The 11,458-nt window shown below is 43.8% G+C and overlaps 1 pseudogene; it reads right to left on the reverse strand.

Moving 5' to 3' along the window:
* Positions 1-463: 463 nt before the first annotated feature.
* On the reverse strand, positions 464-11,287 carry LOC102858021 (annotated as a pseudogene).
* Positions 11,288-11,458: the final 171 nt, after the last annotated feature.

Genomic DNA, 11,458 nt, shown 5'->3' on the forward strand with positions numbered 1-11,458 from the left:
ACAGGCCATGGTCTTTGCAATCACTTGTTATGCATCAGAGAGTTGGACAATGACTAGGGAGGACAGAAGGAGAATTGATGCCTTTGAGCTGTGGTGCTGGAGAGGAGTATTGAATGTACCATGGACTGCTAAGAGAACAAACAGATTCATCCCGGAAAGGGTTAAACCAAGCTGCTCCTTGGAGGCAAGGATTCTGGGGCTTCGTCTGACATACTTTGGACATGTTGCAAGGAGGGACGGGTCCTTGGAGAAGGACATCATGCTTGGGAGGGTGGAGGGACGGCACAAGAGGGGAAGACCCTCTATGAGATGGATTGATTCAGTGACTGGGGTAATCGGGATGGGTGTGTCAGAGGCAGTGTGATTGACACAGGATAGAGTAGGGTTTAGGGCTGTTGTACATAGGGTCGCTATGAGTCGCAAACGACTCGACAGCACATAACAACAACAACAACAGTAAGATTTATTGAGCTGTATCTTCGTACAGACACTGGGGCTTGCTCATGGTGCTCTTGATGTACAAAGCCCAAACATTCTGCCAATTCTTCGTTAGAAGAGAAACCAGAAAGTTGACAGCCAGGTGGATGTTGTGAACAAGTTCATCATCTGTCATCATCACATGGCCAACAGCCACTGCCAGACACAGGATCTTTTTCATCTGGAATTTGCTGGTGGACTTCACCTCGTCTACTTTCGCCACTATGTTCTTATTGTGTGTCAGCAGAGAAGGGAACTCGCCAGCCTTATCTAGCCCTGGAGCTAGGATTCTTAGGATTTGCTTGATCAGGGATTCAGAAGCCAAAAAGGCATCCCACTTCTTGGCCAGCTTTTTGACCAGCTTCTTATTCTTGTTGCGTTTTCTCAGCGCTTCGGTGTCCATGTGGGGGATCCCCACAGCCTTGGCTTCATCACAGTGCTTCTGATCCCCAGGAACACACACTGAGAACTTGGGGCATGGGGTGGACTTAAGCCTGACGGTCCCCCAAGAAGCGCTTGTCCTTCTGAGGATTGTAGTTCTTCAAACTGATCTGCAGCTCCACAGTCTCCAAAAACTCTCTGCGTTTGCGCTGGTTCACGTGCAGGACTTCCCCGCCTTGTGTCGCCAGAGACTTGGCTGCTCGTGGCTCTCAGCGCAGCAGTAACCGGGAAAGAGCGAAGGTCATCTTTCTCACTGACGTTCTCCTGTAGCAAGCCTCATGCCTCTGAAGCCCACTGGAAGGGGGAGTTCTGACTCAACGTTACCCAGCAACAACAATGTCCTTCTCCCGGAAATGAACCCTCTTGACAGCCTGTCCACAGTGTGTGACCCCAAAATCTTGCATCCTCTCTTCTAAGGTCTGCCAAGTCTTCTACCAAGACTGTTTGCTCTTCTGGAAGTCCATATTCTATTTCGTATTCTTTGACAACATCATAATTCAAAGAAATGACTTCTTCTTCAGTCTTCCTTATTCACTGTCCAGTTCCTTCAGTTTTTTTTCAACTGAGATTTTAATGAAAGTTTATAGAGAACTTGGATCTCCATTCATTCATTGTTGCACATTTTCCTCCCTGCCCAGCCCCCTTCCACTTTGTTTTTCTCTTTGAAAAAAAATAAATTCTTTCGTTGTTGTACAATTTCCCCACCCCGTCCACTTTACTATGCAGCTCTTATTCTGGGCTGTTGTCATGTAAATAATACCTAATCATATATACCTTTTAAGCAGTTCTTTCCCTGATCTGTTTCAATGTAGTGTATATTATATATCCCCTGTTTTCTTAGTCATTGTCCAGTTTTGCAAGTATAAGAAGCAATTAAAAATACCATGGCTAAGTGCAGCAATGAATGAATGGAAATCCAAATTCTCTGTAAATGTTCATTAAAGTTATTAAAAAATATCATGGCTAAAAAATAAAATAAAATAAATAGCCAAAGAACTGTCTTCCAAATTCCTTGGAATAGACAAGTGCATGCTCTCACAATTGTATCCAATTGAAGCATCTCAATTGACTTCAATTCCTGGATCTGAGTTTTTCATCAATGCTTTCAGTGTAGCATTAAGCTTCTTTCAGTTCCATTGTTTCTTGATCATACACTGCTACCTTACATGGTTGGATGTGAAACAACTGTTCTTGGTATAGTAAAGATTATGAACTTAGACACATTAGAGGGTAATTCTGGTCTCTCCTACACGGCACCACAAGTTGGAGCTGATTTGACTGACAACAATGAGTTGTGTTGTAGCAAGTATAAGTAATTTGTTCCTAGTGGCAAGAAGCTGCACTGCAATCCCGAAGGCACGCGGTTCGAATCCACCAGCTGCTCTGCAGGAGAAGGATGGGCCATCTCCTCCCGTGTGATTGACTGTCTCTGAAAACCCACCAGAGGGCCAGCTATGGGTCAGCTCACACTCAATGGTACAGGAAAACAACAACACAGAACATGAATAAGGGGTTCTGGAGATGTAATCCGCAGGGACTCGAACTGCTAACTCAAGGTCATGCCTCTCCAGCAGTTCAAATTTACCATCCACTCCAACGGAGAAGGATGAACAATTCCCTGTCCTGTGATTTACAGCCTCAGACTCTGGAGGGTCAGCAGTGATTTGGTTCTGACTCAACGGCAATCATATGAATAAGGGAGAAGAATCAATGCCTTTGAATCTGTGGTACCAGGGACGAGTAGAGAATATATGACAGAAGATCAAAAGAACAAACTGGAAGGAACCACGAGGAGGAAGAACGAGGCGGGAGCGCTTTAGAGGCAAAGACACTGAATCTTTGTCTCACATATTTTATGGGCATGTGGTCAAGGGGGGGTCCATCCTTGGATAAAAGACATGAAGCTTGGAAAGGTAGAGGGTCACCAAAGCAGAGAATGAGACCCTCAGCGAGAAAGCGTGACACGCAGACTGCAGTAATGGCTCGAGCACGGCGGAGGTTGTGAGGACAGAGCAGGACGGGGCAGCGTTCAGATGTGTTGTTCCAAGGGGTGTTTACGAGTCATAGTCAGCTCCGTGGCACGTAACCTCAACCCCGTCCATCCATCTCTCCAGCCATTCCCTTGACTGACCTGACAGAGAGCTCGTGCTGCTTCAGAAGTAAGTGGAAAGAGGAAGAAGCTGATTGTGGGTGTAGTTGTGTGTCCCTGGAGCTACTCCTTTCGTCTGGGAGCCGTGCTCCCTGTGACAGATGGCTGGATATGCCTATGGCCTTGACGTCACCTCCACCCCCAAGTCCCTGGAGAAATGGAAAATTGCTGAGATAGAGGAGGCATGTTGGAGGAGGAGGCCACTTCCTCCCAGACCTGAGGTCCCCGCAGAGTGCTGAGATTTCCGCCCTGATAGCTCAGACAGCTTCTCAGCCCATGGAAACACAGTTTAGAAATCTCTCCAGGATTGCATGGACAAATCTGCTGCCAAAGGGATTCATTAAAGTTTTAAAGAGCAAAGATGTCACTTTAAGGACTAAGTACAACTGGCTCAAACCATGGACATTTTCAATTTTCTCATTTCCAATTGACTATGCAAAGGCCTTTGACTGTGTGGACCACAACAAACTGTGGCTGACTCTGAGAATAGGAATCCCAGAAAACTTGACTGTGCTTATGCAAAACCTATGTTTTGACGAGGAGGCAGTTGTCAGAACAGAGCAAAGGAACACTGCATGATTCAAAATTGGGAATGGTGTATGCCAGGGATGTGTCCTATCTCCACCTTTTCAATCTGTGTGCAGAACAGATGATCTTGGAGGCTGGGCTATACGAGGAGGAATGTGGCATCAGGATTGGAGGAAGACTCATCAACAAACTGCATTATGAAGATGACACAACCCCGCTTGTTGAAACTGAGGAGGACCTGAAACACTTGCTGCAGAAGGTCAAGGGGTGCAGGCTTCATATGGATTGAGGTTCAATGTCAAGAAAACAAAGATTCTCACTACTGGGCCTTTTGGCAGCATCAAGATAGATGGTGAAGAGATTGAGATTGTTGACGTAAGGTCACTGAGGAAGGACAGAACCCAGTGTAGGCCAAGAAAGATAGTTTATTGAAGAGAAACTGCTGGGCTGGTTCTCAAGGAGAAGACCAGTCCCCACTAGAAGTTAGAGGGGGATTTTGTACTTTCTTATAAGAGACTTAGAGAAGGGGATGCTTAAAGATGCTTCCTTCAAGATAGTGAAGTGGGCTGGGGTCTCAGACAACTATTCCTGGGAAAACGGGGAGTAGGGTAGTTTCACAGAGAGAAAAACACAGCTGTTATTTCCTGTGATTGAATTCTCTCAGTAGCCATTCTGGGAAAGGAAGTAAAGGGCTCTGCAGTCCTAATAGTCAACTGTACTTTGCTTGACTTCACAATCAACATTCTTGGCACCAGCAGCCAGGAAATTAAAAGGTGAATTGAATTGGGAAAGTCGGCTGTCAGAGACCTCTCCAGAGTACTGAAGAGCAATGATGTCAGTCTCGAGACTAAGGTGTGCCTGATACAGGCCATGGTCTTTGCAATCACTTGCTGTGCATCAGAGAGTTGGGCAATGACTAGGGATGATAGAAGGAAAATTGATGCCTTTGAGCTGTGTTGCTGGAGAAGAGTATTGAATATACCATGGACTGCTATGATAATGAACAGATTTGTCCTGGAGAGGGTGAAGCCGGGCTGCTCCTTGGAGGCAAGGATTTTGAAGCTCCATCTGACATACTTTGGACATGTTGCAAGGAGGGACCAGGCCTTGAAGAAGGACATCTCATGCTTGGGAGGGTGGAGGGACAGCACAGGAGAGGAAGGCCCTTGATGAGATGGATTGATTCAGTGACTGAGGCAATGGAGGTGGGTGTGCCGTTGTTATGTGCCAACGAGTTGCCTGCGACTTATAGCCACCCTATGTACAACAGCCCTAAACTCTGCCCGATCCTGTGACAATCTCACAATCTCCAACACACCTACCCCCATTATCCCAGTCACTGAATCAATCCATCTCATCCAGGGTCTTCCTCTCCTGCGTTGTCCCTCCACCCTCCCAAGCATGACATCCTTGCCAAGGACTGGTCCCTCTTTGCAACCTCCCAAAGTACGCCAGATGAAGCTTCAGAATCCTTGCCTCCAAGGATCAGCCCAGCTTCACCCTCTCCAGGACAAACCTGTTCATTTTCCTAGCAGTCCATGGTATATTCAATACTCTTCTCCAGCACCACAGCTCAAAGGCATCAATTCTCCTTCTATCATCCCTAGTCATTGTCCAGCTCTCCAATGCATAGCAAGTGATTGCAAAGACCATGGCCTGTGTCAGGCGCACTTTAGTCTCCAGAGTGACATCACTGCTCTTTAGCACTTTAGAGAGGTCTGTAACTGCAGACCTTCCCATCACAATATATCTTTTAATTTCCTGGCTGCTGGTGCCAAGAGTGTTTTGACTGTGGAGCCAAGCAAACCAAAACTGTGAACAATCTCAATCTCAATCGTTATTAATGACATTGACTAACAACATTAAATATACTATGGACAGCCACAAGGTCAAACTGTCTTGGAAAAAGTGAAGCTAGAATGTTCCTCAGAGCACAGCTTAGGAGTAAGGCTGGTAAGACTTTGTCTTCACACACTTTGGGCATATCATTGGGTGGGATCAGATCCTGGAGAAGGACATCATGCTTGGTAGAGCAGAGGGTCAGCAAATGTAAGACAAATCTCAACACAATGACTGTTAAAGTAGCTACAACGATGGGCTCAAATGTAGCAGCAATTGTGAGGAGGGTACAGGACTGGGCTGTGAGACATTGTGTTGTACATAGTGTTGTGTTGAGTGAGAACTGATAGCATCTAACAATAACAACAATATCAGAAGAGACTGAAATTTGCCCTAGACCATTGAGAAGCCAAAACAAAGGGAAGAGATGCTGAAATAAAAGTTGAACAGAAGATTTCAAAGGACATCTTGAGAAGACATATCACAGTATTTACAGAAGGTTCAGAGAGCTGGATTTGGAGAATAAAAAGGAAAGAACTCACTCATCATTTATTTCTTGAGCTGAAAAAAAAATGGAAAAACAAATTCAAGCCTCAAGTTGTAATAATGAGAGACGCTATGGGCAAAATCTTGAAAAATTCAGGAAATATAAAAAGATGATGGAAGATGTAGAATCACTATACCAAAAATAATCTACCAACAGTGAAATATTTCTGGAAGTACCACAGGATCAAAACACAATGGCATTGGCAAGAAGTAATGCCTCAGGAATCAATGGATACCGACTAGCATGTTTCAACCAACAGATGCAGCCCTGGACGTGCTCACCAGTCTATGCCAGGAAATTCAAAGAACAGCTGCCTGGCTGAATGACTGGAAGAGATCCATATCTGTGCCCATTCCAACAAAAGGTGATTCAACGGAATGTAGAAATTATTGAAAAATTTCATTCATATCACATGCAAGCAAAATATTGCTGTAGATAATTTAAAAATGGCTAGCCCAGTACATAGAGTACTGCCAGAAGTTCAAGGTGGATTTAGAAAAGACCAGGACACCAATAATATCATTGCTGATGTCAGATAGATCCTGGCTGAAAACAAACAATACCAGAAGAATGTCTGTCTGTGCTCTATTGACCACTCAAAGGCATTTGGCTCTGTCGATCATATTATTAACACTGAATAGGATGGGGATCCCAGAACACTTCATTGTGCTCATATAAAACCTATATCCAGACCAGGCTAGATATAGACTAGGCTGTTGTGTGAACACAGAAAGAGAATACTACAATGTTTAAAATTAAGAAAGTTGTGTGTCGAGGTTGTATCCTCTCTCCAGACGTATGCAATCTGTATATTGTTGTGTGCCGTCAAGTCACTTGCGACTCATAGCGACCCTATGTACAAGAGCCGTAAAAACTGCTGTATTCTGTGCCAACCTCACTGTCTCACTCCCACCACCCCAATCACAGAATTGATCCATTTCTTCGAGGGTCTTCCTCTCCTGTGCTATCCCTCCACTCTTCCAAACATGATGTCCCTCTCCAAGGACTGGTCCCTCCTTACAACATGCTCAAAGTATGTCAGATGAAACTTCAGAATCCTTGACCCCAAGGAGCATTCTGGCTTCACCCTCTCTAGGACAAACCTGTTTGTTCTCCTAGCAGTCCATGATATATTCAACACTCTTCTCCAGGACCACAGCTCAAAGGCATCAATTCTCTTTCTATAATCCCTAGTCACGTCCAACTCTCAGATGCATAGCATGTAATTGCAAAGACTATTGCCTGGATCAGGAGCACCTTAGTCTCCAGCTTGATGTTGTTCTTCAGTACTCTTGAGAGGTCCCTGACAGCTGACTTTCCCAATGCAATTCATTTCCTGAATTCCCGGATGCTGTTACCAAGAGTGTTGACTATGAAGTCAAGTAAATGAAAACTGTTAACTATCTTAATCTCTTCACCATCCATACTGATGCTGCCAATTGGTCCAGTGGCGAGAATCTTTGTTTTCTTGATGTTGAGCTTCAATCCATATTGAAGGCTGCAGTCCTTGACCTACTGCAGCAAGTGCTTCAGGTCCTCCTCAGTTTCAGCAAGCAGGGTTCTGTAATCTGCATAACACAGGTTGTTGATGACTCTTCCACCAGTCCTCATGCCACATTCCTCCTCGTACAGTCCAGTGTCTCAGATGATCTGTTCTGCATACAGATTGAAAAGGTATGGAGACAAAATACAACCCTGATAGACCCCTTTTCTTAATTTTTAACCATGTAGTGTCTCCTTGCTCTGTTCTGATGACTACTTCTTGGTCCAAGTATGTTGTTGTTGTTGTTATGTGCTGTCGTGTCGCTTGTGACTCATAGCCCTAAACCCTGCTCTGTCCTCTGCCAATCTCACTGTCTCCGACACACCGACCCCGATTACCCCAATCACTGAATCAATCCACCTCATAGAGGGTCTTCCCCTCCTGTGCTGTCCCTCCACCCTCCCAAGCATGATGTCCTTCTCCAAAGACCGGTCTCTCCTTACAACATGTCCAATGTCAGACAAAGCCTCAAAATCCTTGTTTCCAAGGAGCAGCCTGATTTAACCCTCTCCAGGATGAATCTGTTTTCTTAGCAGTCCATGGTATTCTCAATACTTTTCTCCAGCACCACAGCTCAAAGGCATCAATTCTCCTTCTATCCTCCCTAGTCATTGTCCAACTCTCTGATGCATAACAAGTGATTGCAAAGACCATGGCCTGTATCAGACACACCTTACTCTCCAAAGAGACACCATTGCTCTTCAGTACTTTGGAGAGGTCCCTAACAGCAGACTTTCCCATGGCAATGCACCTTTTAATTTCCTGGCTGCTGGTGCCAAGAGTGATGACTGTGGAGCCAAGCAAACTAAAGCTGTGTACAATCTCAATCTCTTCACCATCTATCCTGATGCTGCCAATTGGTCCAATGGTGAGAATCTTTGTCTTCTTGATATTAAGCCTCAATTCATATTGAAGGTTGCAGTCCTTGACCCTCTGCAGCAAGCGCTTCAGGTCCTCCTCAGTTTCAGCACTCAGGGTTGTGTTATCTGCATACCGCAGATTGCTGATAGATCTTCCGCCATTCCTGACCCCACACTTCTCATAGAGTCCAGCCTCCTGGATAATTTGTTCTGCATATCGGTTGAAAAGGTATGGAGACAGGACACATCCCTGGCATACACCCTTCCCAATTTTGAACTATGCAGTGTTCCCTGCTCTGTTCTGACAACTGTCTCTTGGTCCAAGTATAGGTTTCGCATTATCGCGATCAAGTGTTCTGGGATTCCCATTGTTCTCAGAGCCAGCCACAGTTTGTTATGATCCACACAGTCAAACACCTTTGCATAATCAATGAAACAGAGATATACATTCCTCTGGTATTTCCTGCTTTTAGCTAAGATCCAACTAACACTAGCTGTATAAGCACAATCAAATGTTCTGGGAGTCCCATTCTTCTCAGAGTCAGCCATAACTTATTGTGATCCACACAGTCAAAAGCCTTTGCATAGTCAGTGAAGCACAGATAGACATACCTCTGATTTTCTCTGCTTTCTGCCAAGATCCATCTAACATTAGCTATGATAACCCTAGTACCACGACCTCTTCTAAATCCAGCCTGCACATCTGGCAGTTCTCTGTTGACATATTGGTCCAATTGTTTTTGAATAATTTTTAGCACAATCTTGCTTACATGTGATATTAACGATATTGTTCGATAATTTCTGCACTCTCATTAAGTGCTGGTCAAGGAGAGAGGGTGTTGAAATGGTATAGGCAAAAGTAGGAAGGGATGATGGTGGAGTAGGGAAATGGTGGATTAAAAAAAACCAAATCAAAAACAGGTAGCAAGGGTGAGCAGCAACATTGAATCTATCGGTCATTTTTCTAATTGGGTAAGTGTCTTTCATCTGCCCTTTTCTGTAAAATACTTATATGTCAGATACTATTATTTAACACACACACAAATTCAGACAGACTAGGAAGAAGGATTGGCCATCCACTTTCAAAATGACAGGCTTTCGAAAACCCTATGTACAGTAGAGCACTCTTAGACTAGCACTTGGACTAGCAGACATTGCAACTGAGACTGAAATCTAAGAAATGGAAACACAAAGAAGGAGGAACAGCTGTAACAGACACTCATGATTGGAACGTGGAATGTGAGAAGTATGAATGTAGGCAAATTGGACTTTGTTAAGAAAGAAATGGAACGCATAAATATTGACATACCAGGTATTGGCAAAATGAGATGGTTTGGCATGGGACATTTTGAATCAGATGATCATATGATCTACTATGCCAGAGATGAAAAGGTCAGAAAAAATGGGGTTAGTTTCATAATTTAAAAAGTCATTTCGAGATCCATCATGAAATTCATTGTGGTGAGTGACAGGATAATATCCATATGCATACAAGAAAGTCCAGCGAATACCACTGTTAATCAAATATATGCACCAACAACTAGAGCTAAAAAGGAGGATATGGAAGATTTCTACCAGCTTTTGCAATCAGAAATTGATCAAACATGCAATCAAGATGCACTGATAATGTGCAATCGGAACGCAAAAGTTGGGAACAGGGAAGGCTCAGTAGCTGGAAAACATGGACTAGAGATAGAATGACAGAATTCTGCACATTCAATGATTTATTCATTGCAAATGCCTTTTATAAAAACCATAAACGCAGGCTATACACATGGATTTCACCTGATGGTATGCATAGGAATCAAATAGATTACATTTGTGGAAAGACTCGCTGGAGAAGCTCAATATCAGCAGTTGAAACCAGGCCCGTTGCTGATTGTGGGACAGACCACCAACTAATATGCAAGCTCAAACTGAAGTTGAGGAAAATTAAATCAAATCCACTGGAACCAAAATTTGACCCTAAATCTGTTCCAGGGCTGCATCTCATTGGCCCAGCTCAGGTCACATGTCAGATCCAAACCAATCACTGGACAAAAAACTGATATGCTCTGCTGCCACCTACTGGAGGGTGTGGGAGGGTACTCCCAAAGCTGCTCTGTGCGGCCTCATTGGTCAGAAAGACCATCCAATCGCAGAAGCTGTTGACTTCACTGCTGACTTCTGAATTGAGAAAGCCCTGGGACAGTTTGGGATGTTTGAGATCGCTCCCAAGTGTCAGTCACAAGGTGCCATTGAGTCATCACCTGGAGAAAAGACATACACTTGCCCAATATCTTTTTACTGCTTTTATGGGAAGGCACTTTCATTTTAATTTCCCTCTGAAGGGTACAATTAAGTATAATTATTATGACTTCCAACTTCTCTACCTGAAGTTAATTGCCTCCTCTTTTTACAACTTAGATTTCTTGGTATCTGGCACCACCTCCTCATACTGGTAATGTATCTTTCTCAATTCAGGTTTCCATGTGGCCAGTATTTTATGGGGTTTTGTTTTGGTTTTTTTTTCCTGATGAGGAACTCCTCCTGTCATCCTCTCAGGCATTTTCTTCATTTTTCTTCTATGCTAGGATCCTTGTTTCCTCAATCTGATGACTTCTTCTTTCTTAGCTTGTCCTTTGTTTTGGGGGAGCGCATCATGAAGTAGCTTTCTAAGAACACGAGAGCATGAGAGGTTAAGTTTTTAGACCGCCATATTTTGAAATGTTTGTATTTGCATCACACATTTGGTCAATATTTTGTCTGAAAGTATTGCTCTGGGTTGAAGGTCTCTTCTCATCGGAATTTTTTTTATTATTTTCTACTAGTTTATTTACAAAATTCTAATGCATTGTTTTCAAGAACAAATTCTTTCAATTTACCTCGCGCCCTCCACCCCCCGTCAGATTATACAACCCCATGATTAATCCCTCCCTCCCTCTGCACATCCTCATCCCTCTGCTTCCAACCTCTCCCATTCCTCTTGAATCCTTATACTCATTCTAAAATAATGGGCTGTTTGGGGTTTTTTTATTTTATTTTATTAATTTTAATGAACATTTACAGAGATTTTGGATTTCCATTCATTCACT

This window comes from Elephantulus edwardii, unplaced genomic scaffold, assembly GCF_000299155.1.
Source record: "Elephantulus edwardii isolate Elephantulus edwardi_28Jun2011 unplaced genomic scaffold, EleEdw1.0 scaffold00237, whole genome shotgun sequence".
Classification (NCBI taxonomy): Eukaryota; Metazoa; Chordata; class Mammalia; order Macroscelidea; family Macroscelididae; genus Elephantulus; species Elephantulus edwardii.